Here is a 16796-nt window from a genome sequence, read left to right on the forward strand (position 1 = left end):
AGGAGGGTTCCATGAAGTTGGACAACCAAGCTATACACTTCTTTGGGCATTGGAATAAACATTTTTCCAGGGTGGAAGTGCATAGTGCCTGCAATATTGGTGACCATAAGCTTCAGGCATCCCATTATAAGACCTTGGAGAAAACCAGCCAGAAGTCTAGGGTCATTAAGTCATGCGCTCTCAGCTAATCCAAGCATTCGTTTGCTCAGATAATATTGGACTAAGAGGAAGTTATCACTTCAGGTTTGAAAATGGAGTCATTTATTTTGAAATTTATATTATATGAGAAGGGAATCCTATCTTAAGCACTTTCTCAGAGAAAAGGCAAGTCCCCAATGAAAAGCAACTTTTGTACTGTGCACTTTCAAAAATCCAATCCTCACATAAATAATGAGGTGGTAATTGTCCCATGAAAAGCAATACTGCTTCATCAAGTGGATGTTTGAATTGATCCTCAGTCCAGAAAGAATAAATGACCAATGTAATTGATTAGGCTTACAATGCATTGCGGGAGAAGCACAAGACTCCAACGGTGCTAATATAAAAATAATTTTAAAACATCTCAAACTCTTATACTAACCAACCGTAGCCATGGGAGGAACTTGCATTTAAAAGAGGGGAGGAAGAAAGGCTTATGTGTGTTTTGCACATTGCTAAAATAAACATGGTGATAGTATAAGGATATATTTAATCAATTACAATCAGTCGGATTCATACAACACATTGTGGTTTAACTATGCAAACTCAGCCTTGCAGTAATGTTGAAGAGGTAAAAAAACTTCAGTGCTCTTCTCCTTTATGACTCCCTCCCTCCGCCCGTACCCTGCCTCACTTTCTATATATTCTACTCACATGCCTTGTACAATATTCAGACTCAACATGCTCATGGAAGAAGGATCAACTTTCATCCAAGCTATTTACTTAGGGCCAGACAAAAGATATCTTCTTGAACAAAGAAGCAATTCTAATTCTAGAAACAATGGTAAGCTAACAACAAATAATATATAGTGATGCAATGTAATGTACCTTCGTCTTAGTTCACCTTCCAGTTGTGTTGTTTTCTTCCATTCTTTGGCTGGGTTTACACATCAAACTATGTGATGGTTCCTTAAGTAAGCTGTTGTGGCCAGGTTCATGCAACTTTAGGCTATAAACCATATCTTATATGGATTCATCATACATTGTGCTAAGCTAAAGTCCACAAATGCTTTATGACTGACTCATGGGCACCCATAATGGGTGGGCAAGGGAGGGAAATGATCTCTCACACATATGATACTTTCATGCAAAAATTGCAAACTTTGTAATGTGTAATCTGACATAAATTCCATTACTCACATCATTTATAGTATGATGCCATGATGTGCATGAGCTTAACATGGGTTTTAATAGAGGCCAAGAGACTCACCACAATATCTGAATCTAGCCTATACATACAGCAGACCTCATCATCTCCCTCCTAATCTCATTTCTTCTACCAAATATCTTAAAGGAACCTTATTCCTTTAAACCTTACATACAGATATAAATGCTTGCAGGGAAAAGACTTAACTTGCTTTTCAGTGCAAATGCATTTAATCCTACCATAATATTTAACTGATCCTGCATCCTCTGTGGCATGAAGTTTAGGAATGAGATGCAGATGCCCTTCGTCATGTGCAACCAGCTACAGTACATGAACTAGTTTGGGGCTCATGCACTTTCCTCACCTTCACTCACATATACCCCTTCTAGTACAGGCATGAGAAGATATAAGAGGGAAGGGAGGTAAAGCACAATCAGGCTTGCAAGGTTCTGTTGTTATGGCCTGTTTCAAGAAAGTAAAATTCTAGTCTCCCTGTGGAGTCTGTTTCCTGATCTGGTCTACGCTGAAGGGCTGACATCAATCTTGCAAACCTGACTGTGCTCTAACTGCCCTCCCTCTTATATCCCAATGAATCAGGGAAGAGCCAGCCTGAGTCTCTTCCGAATAATATCTTGTTTTCCAGGACTCAAGGATGTTTCAGTCCTCTTTGCTTTAATAAAGGGTAAAGCAATGGTCCCTCTCATGGACATCTCTCCAATTTCCCTCATGGTCATCTCTCCAATTCTCTACAAGTAGGAAACAACAGCTTTCATTTTCAACTAACCACTGTATCCAAACTGGGTTACATCAGTTTAGTTTTAATAACAGATGGTCCAAACAGGGCAATTTCAGATCCATATTCTGAAATCTAAAAGTAACCCAAAGTTGTGCATTGTACTAATCTCAGTGGTTTCTTTCATGAGATGCATCAACTCAGGTTTATTTGACAAACCACTGTTGAAACAAATCATGGCTTAACACAGTGTATAAAGGTGATTCATGAAGAAGAGCAATAATAGGTGCTGGTGCCTATTATTGGCATTGACCTATTATGGACAAGCAGATTAGGCTAGTACTAAACCATAAACTATAAACCATAATAACTAATGGTTTATTACAGAATCTGACCAGAGTTGTTGAATAAAGGTATAAATGGAGGCTTGTTCTTTTATTTTAATCTCTACAACTTGATTGGTAATAAACCTCCAAGGAGAGTTCACTGATAAGTCTACTCTCTAAAAAGTGCCAAAGCCAGGAGGGGGAGGGAGAAGGAAGGAAGGAAGGAAGGAAGGAAGGAAGGAAGGAAGGAAGGAAGGAAGGAAGGAAGGAAGGAAGGAAGGAAGGAAGGAAGGAAGGAAGGAAGGAAGGACAAATAGACATCCTCAAAGGGCTGAGTTATCATGAGTTATCTGAAAATCTCAGTAGCCACTTCACATTTAGCCCCTCAGGCCAATCAGCTCAATGCACATTTTGTCAAAGCTACCCAAATGCCTCCTTTCTGCTTATTCCTTAGCAGTATGAGAATTACATACAGAGCTTTGCAGCTCTGACAAGAACTATGTGCCTTTTGTAAAGAAAGATGGGGAACACAGCAGCAGAGACAGAAAAAGAAAATATACAGTGAATGAAAGGTTGAAGGCACCATAGGGCAGGCCCCAAAGAAGGGCAAAAGAATATGTTCACAAAAAGGGAATGCCTCTCCCCACACACACTATACACTCCCCTTTCTCCGGAACTGGACGAAAAATTAAGAATTCAAGCACAGGCTCCAGGGATCCTGGTTAGCTCAGGGTCAGGCATGATATTCTGTGAGACTACTGGGTCAGCAGCTGGAAACTTAAACAGCTGCTGAATGCATTCTCTGTGCAACTAACAAAACAGCACCATGTATGTTTTGATCAGAATATATTCATCCTTGGATTTCTCTCCACCCCCACTCCATCAACCTCCCAACGTACACATACCCTAGAGATCTACTTCAGAAATGGAATTTCCATGCTAAAGGAAGTTCTGGAATGCCAAAGCTTGTTTCATTCTTAATGGGGACAGAATGTCAGAACTTTTCCATTTTAAAAATACGATTAAATAAATAAATAAAGCATAGGCGAAACACAAAAGAAAATGGAGAGAATTTCTCTTCTCTCACCATGTGACTAAAAGCTTTCTGAAGGTCTTGACTGCTGCTTCTGATCTAGTGTTAATGCTAATGCTAATAAATGCTTAAAATGCTAATAAACCTTCCAATATTGGGTAAACATTTGAAAATACATTTCTTTGTGTTCTCGTTCCAATTTCCCCTGCATTCAGCTATCATGTACCCCTCTGTTAGTTGTGCAGAAAGTCTTCAGTGATCTTCCAAGGACCCCACATTCAGGTATTATACAATGATCTGTAATAATAGGGAAGATGCATTTCATTTCCATTTATTTTCCATTACAAATTGTTTACCTGAGATACTCTGCTGTACTTTATCAAGGCCTTTTTGTAGGGTGACCAGTGAAGCATCCTGAAATACATGCACACACACACACAAAAGAAGAAGATCCTTGGGAAAAAAATTATCCCAGCAATGGAAACTCAGAGATTGTTTCCAAATCAAGTAACCATGACTTGATTACCAACTTACAAGAGAGACCTCCTTCCTCAGAGAACTCACATAACTTCAGCAGGCTGGTTGCCCAGAGAATGAACTCATCCAAAATTTGAGAACTTACATTGCTTCATAGAAGGATAGGCAATTCCCAAAAGGTTTTGAATGATGGTGACACCAGCATTTGAATAGCATCATAAACATGCAAAATGAGTGTGTGTCAAAGCTGGAGATACATTATCAGGATGACTTCTACCAATAAAACTTTCCAAAAAGATCTTCAACAGCAGCTTCAAAGCAAGGATTGCAGTTGTCAAGCTTGAACATTTCTAAAACATAAACAGATAACTATGGCCAGGCTACCTCTTTCCAGAATGGCATGTAGTTGAAACACCACTGAGCCAAGCTAGGTTTAAAATGTGGGATTCAAAGTAAAGCAGACCCAACAGCACTCCCAAACAGTGAACTTGATCCTTAAGATGAAGTACAACTCTGTACTTAATATGTTCAACTCATCTGTGATCAAACAGACCACCTACTCATAGAACTTTGCTTTTGTTTGAACTTAGTTTTACTTTATGAGTACTTATCTATTCTGCTGCTAACCTAAGATGTATATTCTGTATAGCATTGCTGCTGTTCATCATGGAACCAATGCATTACTGCTCCTGGAATGAGAAAGAGTTGCAATCAAAACAAAAATTGTCCAACCACCTATACAGGATAATAAATACTGTAGCCAGAATGTTATTTTGTTATGCTACCCTTACCCAGACTTAATGCCCTCATGGTTGGCAATGATGGGCTGTGAGTGGCTTCTCTTGTACTTTTATATGAGAATGCATCCACAGTGTTCCGATAACATAGCAGAATTATCCACCTTCCAACAGTTGTTTAATGTTTGTCAACCATTAATGAGGTTGGAGAGTCAAAGAAAACTAGCAGTTCCCTCAAGAAAATGAAATACTTCTTTTTCTCTTGGAAAGCAGTTCTGACAAAGGATTCCAATGTTTAATAACAAAACAATCCCATTCATTTATATTCTAGCTCATAGACTGATCTGATGATGATATCTGGCATTTTGGCTATGTGTGACCATCCTACGGTAAATAAAGTCTTCCAAAAGACAAGGACACCAAAGCAGGTTTGCTGAAACAGTCTAATACTCTATCCAGTCCAGCATCTGTTTCTGACTGCAGTCAGTCAAATGCCAAAGCAACACATCTTAGATAGTCTTCTCCAGGCTTAAGCTACGCCAGAGCAAGACCTAACTCCCTAACTATACAGCATGGAGGTGATTCTCATCAGAACTTCAGTAAGTTCAGTTTGTTCAGTAAGTACAAAATGTAGCTGACAGATTGATATTTCCCAAGGCCTGTTGGAACGTGAGTTTCTCAGTAGCATTTCTACATTTCTGAGCAATATGCACATTCTCCAGTCAGTATGCATACTGCCAGGTCAATACATACAGTATGCCTCTACCAATAGATATCTGCAGTTTAGTAGTTCAGTAAGTTTGCTTAATAGCCAGTCACACCAGAATTTAGCCCAGTGACAGAGAACCTGTTTTGCATACAGAGAGTCCCTGATTTAATCCCCAGCCTCTCCTGAAAAGGCTAAATATGACTCTAGTCAGAAATCCCGAAGAGCTGTTCTTGCCCAGATAGTCAACACTGGACTTGATTATTTATTATTTAAAAGAATTATCTGATTGGACAACTTCCAATGCTATACACATTAGCTGTACAATTTCATCACACAATTAGCATCCCTTGCTAAACTTCTCTTTCATGAATTTCTCTATTCCCCTTTTGAAGTCATTCCACTATCACCACCCTAAAGAAGAGAGAATTCCATAAATTAACTCTATGCTCTGCAACCTTCACCACCACCACCTATTTTGTTGTTGTTGTTTTGACCTACATTTCCTGTAAATTGATGTTATGAGGTGTGTGGACTGTTCTCTCTACTCATTTTCTCCATATTTTGCCTCATTTTATGAAAATTTGCAGTTTCCTCTTGGCCATCTTTTTTCCAAATGGAAAAACACCAGCAAAAGCTGGAATCCCCTAAAGGCAACTCCATGCATGTTTACCCAGAAGTATATCCTTCTTGAGTACAATAGGAACTTATGCCTGGGAAAGTGGGAAAGGCTGGATTTCAGCCTCATTCCCATTTAAAAACCATTAAGTACAAGGATCAAAAATAAGGATTACATTATGACAATAATTTATAACAAGAACATTCCACAGTTTTAAAAAATGAATTGTATGTAATGTGAACAAATGTCTGCTTGAATGGAGACAGCCGTGCAAATGTATACCCAGGCTGCAAAGGGTTACTGTTTTTAGAAGAAGGGATATGATTGAAAAGAATGATTTAAAAAGTTCACTATTTGAGACCCCAATGTGTCAAAATGACCGAAGTTCAAATGTGCAAAAGTCCTGTTGACATCAGTTGCCACAATTCAGGGAAACAGTCCCAGATCCTCCAGTGGGATTGCAGTTGCAGATGAGGACAGGCTCTTATCCAGATAAAGATCTGGGTGCAAAACAAAATGCAATGGGAGCTTCTCCGTTCATTGGATCACGTCCAATGGAATAGTCAACTTAAGAACAGCTAAAGAGGTAATGGCACTGCTCACTGTATATTCAAGGACTTAACCAGGACAAAGATAAAAAAATAAAGCAATGCAGAAGTGGCAGAAACCTCCAGATGGGCTTGAGGAGAGGAAGAAGAGGCTGTTGCCACTGCTAATGCCTCCCAGTCCCACCTCAACTTTGCTGTACCTGTCCTTACCCCTGTGCTTCCCCCCACAATAGCCCCCACATCTGGTATGGGCAGCGACATTGCTGGCCTCATTTTGGATACACAGCAAGAAGAACAGCGGGGTGGGCAGCAGCGAACCAAAGACTGGAGGAAAGCACATTGTAAGAGGGGTGGAAAAGCTCTCAGAAACAGAGGCCTTCTGAATGGCGTTTCAGGATCTGATGCTTTATTGAATCGTACAGCATGTTTCTAACACCTTCTTTGCAGTCCTACTTTCGGAGACTTTTCATACACTGGCTGGGACATCAGGCAGGTGCACAAAACTGGGAAAATTCTGGTCAAGTTGGGACAAATGGTTAAGCCTATATACAATGGGTATGGATAAGAAACATCAAGTTTCACCTCACTTGTGGACTCAGTGGAATAAGCTATGCTGTCTTGACTTAACCAATGAAAAAAAACTAGGAACAAAAATGTACAGTATGATGGTGAATCCAGGCTTAAAGTAATTAGTTCCCATGCATAGATCCTGATGAATTTTGAAGGTCTTCCCACTTTTCCAAGCAGTAACAATGCCAGTCACATCCAGCAAATTAAATACACAAGCACAGTATCTTACGTTTGCATTTAGAATGGTGTAAGCCCAGAGGAGTTGGCACACAAAGCATGACTCCCCTGAAAGCCACAACTATCCAGGACTAACCCAGTGGAACACGTTTCTGGGCTTCCCTTGCCTCAGGGCCTTCTGCAGAAAATGTTTGCAATGGTTGATCCTCATTCGGACAGAATGAAAAGTCATCAAAATTATTTCAGGGTCTTTAAAACTCAAGTGCAACTCCACACTATGCTCCCTCCAATGCACTTATGACAACTGGCACTATGGTAAGAGTTTTGGGCCTTTCGCCTTTTTGGAAGGTACTTACTGATGAACATGACATTTTCATAGAGTTACAGGATGCTATTATCCCATTACCAGAGAAACATTTTGAGCACAGCTGAGAAGAGACTATTTAGGCAAGATAATACTGATGGTACTTCAACTACTTGGCAAAGTATATTTTCCCTTGACGACTCCTCAAAATCACACTCAGGATGGAGAAATCCACTTTCTCTGGATGCTTGCCCTTTGGCACTGGCTAACTTAACATTTTTATTCAATTACTATTTATAAAAGAAAGGGAGAGAGAATGGGGTAGCTTTCCTTTATTCAACCTTTAAAAAACCAGACCCAAGTTGGCTAGTAATACCAAACAGAAGATTTTAAAGGCATCAGCAAAGCACAGCATCCTAAAGGAGAAAGCGGGAACAATGTGACTGCACAAAGACATTCTGCTCATCCAACCACTCCCTCTCTGCCCCTCAACCCGCTTCTGCCAGGAAGAGCTCCTGTTCTCTTTGGCACACTCCAGCACAGGCTGCTTTTGGAGACATTGTCAAGGGTTACAAAGAACAGAATCTTCAAACCATTCCTTGGCTGAAGAAAGAAAATCAGTCATTTTCAAGAAAAGCAGGGTGGCTTGTCCAAGGTTATAATTCCTCTCCATTAAAAGAAATTGCCATTAATAAACATCACCAGAGATGTCTGTAGGCACATGATTGAACTTCAAGGCATTCCTGATGAAAGAAAGAAAGAAAGAAAGAAAGAAAGAAAGAAAGAAAGAAAGAAAGAAAGAAAGAAAGAAAGAAAGAAAGAAAATGTGACATAGGAAAGCTTAAGAAAAACAAACTTTAAGAAGAATTTAGAATCTAAACCAAAAAAATCATAGATGAAAGATTCTAGGATGCTTAGCAAGAAACCTGGATGATGGCTAACTAAATATTGAATAAACCCAGGCCAAGTAAGACATAACATTGCAAATATTTAACAGCGGCAAACTCCTGATGCCTTTTCTTTCCTTTCCAAAGCTCACTATAAAAATAAATGCACATTATAAATAACCCTTGATTAAACTCTTTAAAAAGTGAGGAAACTTTCATGTTAATTTCACAGTTTTCCAAGGGCATTAGATCATGGCTGTTTCTGACAACCTTTAAGACATACAATGCTTACAGAGAACAAATTATTAGCCTCACAAATACAAGTAAAAACAAAATCTAATGAATAGGCCTGTGCAAAGCTTTCAATGCAGCTTTGCAATGCAAAGTGATACCTTGCTTTCAGCTGTTGTGGAGCTATCCCAAAGTAGTATCTTTGCTGGACTTCACCAGACTTGTACACATGTCTAGAAGACATTTTTGTTGAAGCAAAGTAGCCAGGTAAAGGGACTGATCTGCCTTAATGCTTTCATTGGAGGCAGAGTGCCTTGTTTTTCCATGCTGAGCACTGCTTTAGCAACTGAGGTCAAGGTAGCTCCAGAAAGCAAAGTGGTACCATTTTGCACAGTTCTTCTGTTTTATTTGTTAGCAAAATGCTTACCCAGTTTATCAGTCTGCATGCAATGGGTTACAGCCAGCAGCCCTCCAGTAGCATAAACTACATTGGTTTACTCAAGGTAAGAAATTCACCAAGTTCCTCTGCACACTGCAGTGACACCCCAGAGATTTAGAGGACGCTCCCGAATAGTATGAGATATGGCAACAAAGATTGCAATCACATGGGAAAATCAAAGAGAACTCAGTGTTCTGCCTTGCAGAAGTGATTTGCAATTCAATGGTTTTATGGGTTTTCCAATTCAATGGTTATATGGGACTAACAGATGTTCAAATGAAGCGAATTGGATGACCTAATCTTCAACATTAGTATTATTTTCAGTGGGACAAAACAGAGCCAGCCTTTATTGGATCTCTCCATAATAAATTTATGTAAAGCTGTACTTATGTGCAATGGTTTATATTCCCAGTGTTATTTGTGTTTGCAAGGAAGCTTGCCAGATCTTTTTTTTTTTTTAAAGCCAGAATTTTGGAAACTGTAACAGTGGTACATTTTGTTGCTAATCAATTTGTTGCATTTTAAGATATTATGGACCAATACCCATTTCAGCAGATATGTGAAATAGTTACTCTAAAGGAGTCTAGCACTGATTTAAAGTATGCCTGTAACTGCAAAAGCAGTAATACTACAGAGGAAATGGGGGAAGATGGAATACAACCAAATGAAACCATGTAAGTGTCAAGAACCAATAACTGATTTGCACGCTCCTGATAAGTAGCCAACGCTGATCAGTAGTACAAATGCAAACTTGGAAAAAGAAGTAATTCCCAAGAGTTGAGAGGAAACATGCCTTCATAACGTTGTTGGAGCAAAATAGTGTTCAGTTTTCTATATGTAGTCCTGAGAAATCAAAACACTCCCAAGTAGTTCTTGGGTGTTACCAAGTCTTTATCCAAGGCTAGTAATTGTCCTGTTTGGCCTGTGCAACTGGAAAAAGGATGTTGTTGACAGATGGTGGTAACTATCAGTGCAAATTCTAGATCATACCAAAATTGCAATACATTTATTAATGCCTCAGATGACCTTTTATACTACTCTCAGCTTGTTCCATTACTTAATACACACCATTGCAAACATACATTTAAACTCTCTTTTGAATGTAAAAAAAAGCTATAGAAATTGGGAGCTTTGGGTAAGAATTTTAAGCAAAGACTGTGCACATAATCACCAGTTAACAGATTAGTGACCTGCCAGCTTGCCAGTTAGGATCCCTTTAGAGCAGGAAATGGTAGGCGTCATCCCCATGTACTGTAAGCATCCTTAATGCCATTCCAGCTATGTGGGAGGGAGGGTATATTTATACTTTAGTTTCTCTGCCGTGCCAAAACAGTGGCAATGAATGTTTCATATATATTACCAATATGCCTCTGTCAGCTTGTAATGCCAAACCATGATGATCTGTCTTCTGTGTAATTCTGGCAAAAAATGCTGGCGCTAGTGATTTAAAATGCCTTCCTTTGGAAGATATGCCACCATGCACAGATTTTGTATGCAATTACCAAAGTAATTGTTTATCTGTAAGGAAGTAACCTTACAGCTTATCTGTAAGGAAGTAACCATGTGGTTGATCTTATCCAAAGAATACCCTAAGTTATTTCTTTGTCTAATATTAGAATACCACATTAATGCATCCATCCATTCTACTGTTGAATAATTCTCATTATGCCTACTGCTGTCATGTAAAGGTACTTGATTTTATTCATCAACACTCACAACTGGAAGGAATCTTGGTGGATATCTACCCTAACCTGCTCATTGAAGGATCTACAGTACTAGGACTGAAGTGGTGAACTATAGCATTGCTGAGACAGAGCTCTCCTACCTCAGTTCTAATATCTTTAAAGATGCTCATGTTCATTGTAAAACAACTCCCACACTTAGAAGATTTCATTCTAATATTAGTCTAAATCTGCTATCCTGCAGTTTTCATCCACAGTTCTATTCCAGCACGTTTTGCAGTCTGTTCTGTCTTCTGTGTGATAGCTATGTGAAGGCAGAAAACACAATTCCCTTTGATTTTTCTCTTGAGGCGAAACTGTTATTTCACCTCTCCTTCATGGCACTAGGATTTCAGAATCTTCACTCTCCTGGTAACCCATTTCTGAACAGGCTCTAATTTCTTGTCTTAAAACTATGGTACTCACAAATGAATCCAGTATTCAGACACAGTTTGATCAATGCAGAATAGTAATAATTTTGCAATCCAGTGTTTGGAAACCTAAATGCCCTAGGATCTGCAAGCTCTTTCACCCCCCCCCAAAACCATGACCACCCCCACCCCCCCATGGCTGAAGTCTCAAATGATTCTGCAGGATTCTAATTTCTACAACAGAATAATTGATTAAAATACTAGCAATAGAATCCTCGTGTTCATTTCAAATCCTATAACTTCCTTTGAATCCAGGTATCAGTATCTTTTTGCCTGGACACCCATATTTGTTGATTCTTACCTGACCAGAGGTTCAATTATTCTCCAAGACCTTTCATCATAATCATAAACCTCACATTAGTCCTCTTCTATCCTGGTGTCAGCCTCAAGTTCCCAGGGCCAGAAATAACTCCCTCCTTATTTTCATGAACAATCTTGTTGGATCATTTGCCCACAGAGGTGCGTTTATCTTGTATACTTAGAAATAAAGCTTTACCAAGTGACAGGCTTCTGTTAAGTAAGCATCTATTAGAATCCAAAGCCTGGCTTCTCTACTTATATTTCTGGTATTTTGCAAGGAGTCATGTCTTGTGATCAGGTTACTAGTTTTGAGCCAAGAGTTGTAGTGGTCAAGTAGGGAATTTAGAGCATTTTGAGAGGCTTACAGCAAAGATGTAAAGCCAAGCATACCCAGTTAGCTATTTTTTAGGTCTGTCTGTACTTACTTACTTTTTATATCCCACCAGTTCCCCAAGAGCTCAGATGGTTTACACAGCATTCCTTTCTCCATTATTTTTTTTTCTCAACGATAACCCCATGAGGTACGTTGGGTTGAAAAAGATTCAGTGAGCTTCTGCGACTGAAGGTGAACTTTAACTTGGATTGCTCAGATCCTAGTCTAACACCTTCACCACCACATTAATACAAATTGTGGTGACTCTGGAATATGTAATAACAGCTAAGCAACTCCTCAGCTTCCTCATCATGGCTTTGAACATTCATGTTCTGGAAATACACTCAGATCATTCACTGGCTGCTAGATGATTTGCACTGTTGCCTAGGAAGAAGCCTCAAGGCTTCTTCCATTAAATTTATAATCAAACTCTGGGAAACTATAGAGTTACCTGTTCCAACTATATCTAACTGTCCATCATCAATTGAAGTGAGGTTGTTTGTGTTCCCCTCATTCTGAAGCAAGTCATTATAACTTACATGCTCTATTCCTTCTTTCTCTTTCCAAAGCTACCAAGCTCATAGAAGACAGAATCTTGGCCCTCCAGATGTTGTTTGATGCCAGCTTCTATTGGTCAGCAAGCTTAGCCAATGGCCAGGGATGATGAGAATTGTACAAATAATTGAGCAATGGCAGATTCCTCATCTTGGGCCTTGACTATCTTTTGGAAGATTATAACTTCTACAATGATGTGACCAACAACGACTTCTGGGGAAGAAATGGTGGGGAGCCAATGATAGCAGCAGAAAGATGAGTCTGTGAATGGATCAGCTCCTTGGAACTCCTCTTCGGAGCAAGGAGAAGACTAGGATAAGATCTAGGACTTTGTCATCTTTGGTTCTTGACGGGGTTGCACTACCCCAGACAGACCCGGTGCGTAATTTGGGGGTTCTCCTGGACTCACGACTCCTGTTCGAAGAGCAGGTGGCAGTCGTGACCAGGAGGGCCTTTGCACGACTTTGTGTCGTGCGGCAGTTACGCCCCTTCCTGGATCAGGGGGACCTCCGCACAGTCACTCATGCCCTGGTCACCTCTGGGTTGGACTACTGTAATGCGCTTTACATGGGGCTACCCTTGAAGAGTATCCGGAAGCTACAGCTGGTGCAGAATGCGGCGGCACGGACAGTTCTTAATGCCCCTAGGAGGGCACATATAACACCGCTGTTGCACAAGCTGCATTGGTTACCAGTTTGTTTCCGGGTCCAATTCAAGGTGTTGGTTATCACCTTTAAAGCCCTTCATGGCACGGGACCAGGTTATCTGAGGAACCGCCTCGCCCTGGTCACTTCAGCCCATCCCACTCGGTCCAGCAGAAGGGGCAGGTTGCAGACCCACCGGTCAGGGAATTTCGATTGGTGGGGTCTAGGCAGAGAGCCTTTTCTGCTGTAGCGCCCGCCCTATGGAACATCCTGCCTCCTGAGGTCTGATGTGCCCCCTCCCTCATGGCCTTCAGGAAAGGGATTAAATCCTGGCTTTGCCAGAAGGCCTGGGGCCAGAGGGGGGCCCGCACCTGTGGAGATGGCTGGTGGGATGATGGGTTGCCCCACCCCCAGCATCTTACAGATTTTTATAGGGCCAAAATTAGAGGAGGTTTTTTACGGTATTTTTAATATGTTTTTAAATTATTTATAGTTTTTAGCCATCTTGGAGAGAATTGTATTTCTTCGTTTTTATTGTGAGCCGCCCAGAGTCACCCGTGGGGGAGATGGGCGGCATACAAGCCGAATAAATAAATAAATAAATAACCCACAAGTGTGCTCCATACAGAAGCTCCCTTCAAAGAGATCATAAAATAGTGGTCTCCAGCAAGTTTTAGAGCTCTGGGAGCTGGCGGGGGGGGGGGGGAATCATCTTGCCTAAGCCGTGGTTCAGTGCCTTCAAATGGACACTGAGTTTGCACACTTCCTTTCTTGATCACCTTAGAAAATTGCTTGTTATTGACCTTTTGAATGTTAAGAACCTTCAGAAGGGCAAGTTTCATCACGTCAGGAGAGTTTCCTTCTATTCTTGGTGACAAAAGTTTCATGTAAGTTTAAGGATTAAAAAGTTTGTGTTTTTTTTACTTTTGAAAAACAGCAAAAGAGGGACTAGAATGTTGATTTTGGAAAGTTAAGGGGCCATATGGACTTGAAAGAATATTTCCTGTGGGTTGTTTAAAATTATATAAATATATATATATGAAGATTTTGAAATTAATTAAAAATTCTTCCCTTGGGAAAGTTTTGTTAATTGGAAAATAAACATATGATAAGAGTGAACTTTGAAGGCTGCCTAGAGGGAACCAGAGAGAACTAAAGATTATAATTAAAGGAGAAGAGACCTATTCATACAATGGAGCAATACTATTTGACTATAGAATAAATCAAAGTTTTACTGGACAAAATAGAGACTGAGGATGATCTGGATGTGGATCTGAAAATGGACTTAAAAATACTAGGCTACAAGAGTGATATGGAAAAAGATGCCACATCAGATTTACAAATGAAACTGGCAGATGTCTTAATTAAAGGGGACAAACAAATAATAAATCAGAAGGGTGACTTGGATAGCTTTCTTATCTTGGATTTACAAAAGAAACGTGTTAAACTAGTCAGGGAGTTTCTGACAGGGGACGAAGAGGAAATTATAAGAAATCAACTTGTGGGACATTATTTGAAGGGATTAAAGATCAGGCTTTTTAAAAGTAAATGGAAAGAATATAAAGTGGATTTACAGTAGTCCTTGACTTATGACCACAACAGGGACCAGAAAATTCATTGTTAAGTGGTACAGTTATTAAGCAAGGTGTCATGTGACCGCACCCAATTTTACCAAATTTTTTGGGCAGTTGTTAAGCGAACCACTGTGGTTGTTAGGTGAATAATGTGTTTTCCTATTAATTCTGCCTATTGGAAACCGGCTGGGAAGGTCACAAGTGGTGATCACATGACCTCAGGACACTGCAACCATCATAAATACATGTCAGTTGCCAAGCACTCAAATTTTGACCACATGACTGCAGGGATACTGCGACAGTCGTAAATGTGAGGACTGGTCATAAGTCACTTTTTTCAGCACCATTGTAACTTCGAACGGTTGCTAAACAAATGTCGTAAGTCAAGGACTACCTGTATTCAATCAGGGTTAAATATATATGTTGTGGTTTCTAGTAGCTCTTAATGGAACCTTTTTTTTTAACTAGCACTGAATGACGAGGCTTTAAAGATTTGTTTATAGATAACAGATAAGATATGGGGAGAGATTTCTTTTGCTTTATTTTTTAGAGAAAGTGATAAATTGGAATGGAAAATTGATTTATTTAAGATTAAAATATATATGTTATTATTTCTGGTAGCTTTTTTGCTGATTAGGACTGAATGATGTGTTTTTATAATCTGATTATTGATAAGGGATGAGATATGGAAAGAAGAGATTATTTATTGCAATATTAGAGGTGTTAAGTTACTGAAGATGTTTATATTTGTCTGGAAGGAGGGGGTAGTCACTTTTTTATGTGTCTTTTTTCTTTTCTTTTTCTCTACACCTTTCTTTTTTACTTTTTATATTCTTCTCCATTTGTATTAGTTTTTTATCTTTGTATTTGTAAACTTTAATAAAATTATTATTAAAAAAATACGATGCGACCAACTTAAAAAAAAAACAACAGAAGTGAGCTGCTCCAGAAAATGGTCCACTGCACTATAGTTTCTTTCTGAAACAACTTGCCTAGTGCCACACTTCAAATAAAATAGTACCTCTGGCCATATTTAAAGATAAATGCATGTTGCACCTAAGAACATAAGAAGAACCATGCTGGATCAAGCCCAAACCCTCCCCAAACAAGCATCTGGGGCCTACTGTGGTTGACAGCAATCTATGGCAAGTCCCCAAGGAGGACATGAACTTTATAGTTTCCTTGTACTCATCTCCCACATCAACTAGCCACAAAAAACTGACATTCATCCTCCAGAATTCAATTCATTCTACCTGAATTTTTCTAATTCCCAGTCAAAGTCATCTAGTCATTACATTTTGTAGTAGTAAACTCTACAGCTTATATGTTCCATGTGAAGGAGGACTTTCTTTTTCTGACCTGAATCAATCACCTTTCAGCTTAATTTCAGTTGTAGTAGTACTAAAAGGGGAAAGTTACACCCTACTCACTTTCTTCACAGCGTTCACCTGTTTATATGCCTTTGTTATATTTTTCTTGTTCATCTTGTTATGTTTGGTCATCCTTGTCTAAGCTAAAAGGCCTCATATATCTTTGTGGAGGACTTGCTATACCTTCTGGATGCTTTAGAGTGTGATTTTCTGCTCTAATTCCTGCTTTGCAATATCCTTTTGGAGTTGCAGCAAGTACAATATGCAAAATATTCCAAATGTGGTAGCATCAGTCTTGCAACAAAATACTGCCATCCATTATTTTCAATGCCTTTCCTAATGATACACACATTGTTTCAAAATGCTCATTAAGGCTCATGTTTTGCCGTCCATTAACTCTTTTTCCCCATCAAAAGCAGATTCTGCCAACAAAATGTTGATTATGTATGATGGCTTCAGTAATGGATTTCATCTTTGCTTTTTCCTTCTGATCACAGTGGCTATTTGTAGCTATTAGAAAGTTTGGTGTTTACATTCATATGCCTTAAAATGTGAGTTGGCATTTGTCCTTGGGGACTCTTTTTTTAGTATAAAGCCCAGTTTGGCTCTTTGATGAGTAACAGCTTTGGGGGAAGGAATGAAGGGAAGACATTATAACATGTTTATTTGAAAGGTCAGATCATCATTTATTATGGG

The 16796-nt window shown here is 39.4% G+C and overlaps 1 protein-coding gene across 1 annotated transcript in view; it reads right to left on the reverse strand.

The window, feature by feature from the left end:
• TGFB2 (transforming growth factor beta 2) overlaps positions 1 to 16796 on the reverse strand; it is a 91154-nt gene that overhangs the window by 55209 nt on the left and 19149 nt on the right. The gene's annotated exons all lie outside the window — the stretch shown is intronic.

The sequence above is a fragment of the Python bivittatus genome, unplaced genomic scaffold, assembly GCF_059951505.1.
Source record: "Python bivittatus isolate LINGU-HERP-01145 unplaced genomic scaffold, Pbiv_v1 ctg000020_np1212, whole genome shotgun sequence".
NCBI classification, from domain to species: Eukaryota; Metazoa; Chordata; class Lepidosauria; order Squamata; family Pythonidae; genus Python; species Python bivittatus.